Source organism: Chelon labrosus, assembly GCF_963514085.1.
Source record: "Chelon labrosus genome assembly, chromosome: 11".
In the NCBI taxonomy this organism is placed as follows: Eukaryota; Metazoa; Chordata; class Actinopteri; order Mugiliformes; family Mugilidae; genus Chelon; species Chelon labrosus.
In genome coordinates, this window is record NC_140344.1 from 15,353,755 (window position 1) to 15,357,518 (window position 3,764).

Here is a 3,764-nt window from a genome sequence, read left to right on the forward strand (position 1 = left end):
TTTGATGAGGACACTTGAGCTGCACACGGCGGATCGGTCGTTACATCCTTCTGAAGTCGATCCAGAGAAATATCAAATGTTGACTTTCTGAATGCGGACCTCTGGCAGCAGGCTTGTCCACTCTGTCCGACGCATTCACCGTGTTGGCATTTAAGTAAAAAGAGAGGAACAAAACGAGGAGCACAAGTCCAGCATCCTAAAATCTTTTGTCATACTCCGTGCGCTTTGGAGGTCCACATTATCCGATTGTGTGAAAAAACAAAAAACAAAAGGAAAAGCAGGGAAAGTAGGCTGGGGGAATAACAGTCTCAGACGCAGGAAAACAGGTTCGAGGTTTGTCCTTTTCTCACATGAAGTCTCCAGAAACCAGTAGGCTTGGTGCTGAGCTAGGCAGAGCTGGGTGAAGTCACATGACGCATGCTGGGGAAAGCAGATTTCAGGACCTTGGACAGCGACGTCTCAACAAGATGCCGCATGAGTTGAGTCTCCTCTCAAGAAGTAGGCTGCTGGGGACGCAAGAGGAAAATGGAGAATAACGCGCATTTAACAGAGACAGATCAGCTTTAACGGAATACACACGAATCAATGAATTTCACTTTAAACAAATCTCTGCCTTAATCTTTAATCTGATTGTCATTTGTTCTTGTTTAAAACTACTTGTATATTTTTGCTCTTAATGCCAAAGAAATGAATGGATGACACAACACGTAAAGCTGCTCTGCATGACCAAGAGCATATTTAAAACGACTCCTACCAGAAGGAATTACTTCCAAACCCAAAATAAAGCTCTTTTTTTTTCTTTTTTCTTTTTTTTTTTTTTTTACACAAAATGTAATGAATTACCAGTAAGTCCCTGCAAGATGATTTTGGTCACATGTCTGGAGACAGTTGACATTTTATCATAGCAGGAAAGAGCCCAGGTGTTACTATTCACATCAGCAAAGGCTAAGGTGTCCCAGTAAATCAAGACGCTGACAACATTTTAAAATGTCACAAAAGGTCTTCAGAAATGTCTACGGTTGAAAAAAGTCTAGCGGCACCCAAAGCACTGTCAATGATTAGCAGCTGAGCACGTACACATGCAAATATAGTAGCATGGTCCATTGACATGAGGTGTGACTGTTGAGGATCGGTTTCGGGTTGCTGCCTGCGGTGGAAATGTTAATTTCATCAGATAAAAAACAGAGAAGCATGTATGTAAAAGCCTATTTCCAGAGGGTATGAATGAGGACTTTTTATTATTGAACTCTACTTTGCATTCCTCTCTTTTGACAGTCTGGTTCAGCGGCGATAGCCCGGAAATCAGCCACAACATTAAAACCATTGACAGGTGAAGTAAATAACACTGACCATCTTGTGACAATTCAATGTTCTGCTGGGAAACTTTTGGACCTGGGATTCGTGTGGATGTTACTTAGACATGTACCACGCACCTAGACCAGACCAGACACCCCCACCCCATAGCAATGACACTCCTTGATGGCAGCAGCCATTCCCAGCAGGATGCAGCCTGACACAAGCACACGCACAAAAACAGTTTAGGAACAAGTAAAAAAAAAAACATGAAAAACAGCATAAGGTGTTGACCTGGCCTCCAAATTCCCTAAATCCCAAACTGACCAAGTGTCTGTGAGATGATCCACAGAGGTCCCTCCCCTCAATCCATAGGACCCAAAGGCCACCACTAACAACATTCTGTTACCAGACACCACAGGACACCCTCAGAAGGCCCATGTCCATTCTCTGATGAGTCACAACTGTTTTGGAGGCACAAGGGAGACCTACATAATATTAGGAAGGTACTCATAATGTTATGCCTGATCGGTGTATATCCAACCCACACTTTTAGGTGTTTCCTGGCTTGTATATATGTATGTTTATACATTATACATTATTTAAAATGTCCTTTGCGCTGTGTTTCTTGATGACCCTGATAAAGGCCACAAGCCTAAATGCGTCACTCTAATGTAGTTGTTCCATACACTACAAGTGCTGCTGGAGTCTTGACCTTTATACGTATGGTACAGCTATTTCAAAGAGAGTTTATCAGGTCTAGTGCATGTATAGTTTAAGGTCTTTTGGATCTCATCCTCTCTGACCCCTACATTTTTCTTAGCATGCTGTTATCCTTGGTTCTAAGCACTGGACTCAGCCTCTGATGTGTGACGCAATACTATGGATTACAACTGTGGCTAATACAGCAGGTCAATTAGATTAAAAAAAATCTAAAAAAAAATGAAAAAAAACCTGAATTTGCAGCGTGAGCTTGTTTAAACTGCATCATGATGTCATGTTTGGACTGTGTGTCTCGATGTTTACAGAGCCGAACTATAAAACACGCTCAAGCACATAGCCAATACGCCTCTTTGAGCACCCAATTTGTTTAAAAGGCACATGCTCTAATCTTCTGCTGTCAGTCCTGCAGCTACTTCTCAGAGAGGAGATTTATTTATTACTCCATCGTCATTGTTATCTGCACTCTCTCTGATCTGTTCTGCCATAAATCCCTCCAGGCTCTGCAGTGTCTTCCTCAACAAGCCCCCCACCCCACCCCCTCCTCCTCTTTTTTTTTTCTTCAATTAGCCCCTCGCCAGTTAAATATTAACCAAATGTGAAAAAAAACACACATGCGTCTAATGAATGAAATCCTGGCTGATATGTGGAGAAATGAGAGGGATCATTGGCGTTGTAATAAACCGACACCATCGTTGGGTACATGTGCTGCAGCTAAGAAATTAAAGCTGCCCAGTTTTGAATAGATTTGCATAGACACGCATGTGAGCGGCTGATAACACTGCTTATTGTTGGTGTGAACTATATGAGCCTAGCAGCCGCACAACAGGACCTCTGTGCTTAATGCGTATTTATTTTTTTATTCCACTTTGATCTGTGGCTCACTGAACCTAAAGAGCGCCGGTGAATATGTTTTCTAAAATGATATCTGAAAGTAACACTGGCTAGATACTTGAATGAATGTGTGTGTGTGTTTGAAGTGTTTTAAACCAATAGTCCTCCACCTCTGGCTGAGAAAATGTCTCACTGAGACTGAGGAGTGAGTACAGTGATTATGAGAGTCAGTAACGACTGATAAGGGGGTATTTCTGTTTATATGACATGAGGTGACATCTGCGCTGATCAGTTTTCCCACGGGATGAATTTTTCTCCAGTTGACTACGGTCATGTTGTGGTTATTTAGCCCATAATATGCCAGACAATGGTGAAACATGGCGACTTAAATTTCACAAATTTTCGGGTGACATCATTAAATTGCTTGTGTTGTTCATTTCATAAGCAGATAAACTGAATTTCTAAGACCCTTAACCAGGAGAAAGTAGCATATTCTCACATATGAGAACCAGAAGCCATTGCATGATATACTCATCTTGATAAATGACTTAAATGGTTAAAAACAATCTCAGGATTATCGCCACATTTGTGGCACTTCTGCAAATTTGGAATTTAGTTATTTTCTATAGTAGTTGTAATTGAATTGCACGACACAGAAACCCAGAAAAATATCTGCAAAAACAAGAAGAAACAGAAAAGCAATTTAAAACTGTCACATAAAAAAAGTATTTCCAATTTCGCCTGATTTAAAAACCATTAAGCTACAGTGAAAACACAAATCTTCTCTCAAAGTTCAAACCGTATGTTTAAAAACCGCACACTGTTTTCACATGTAATGTTCATGACATCCATGTGTGAAGAAAAAAAAACTCCTTGACACTGTGATCTGTGCCTGCATGTGTGTCAATGTGTGTCTA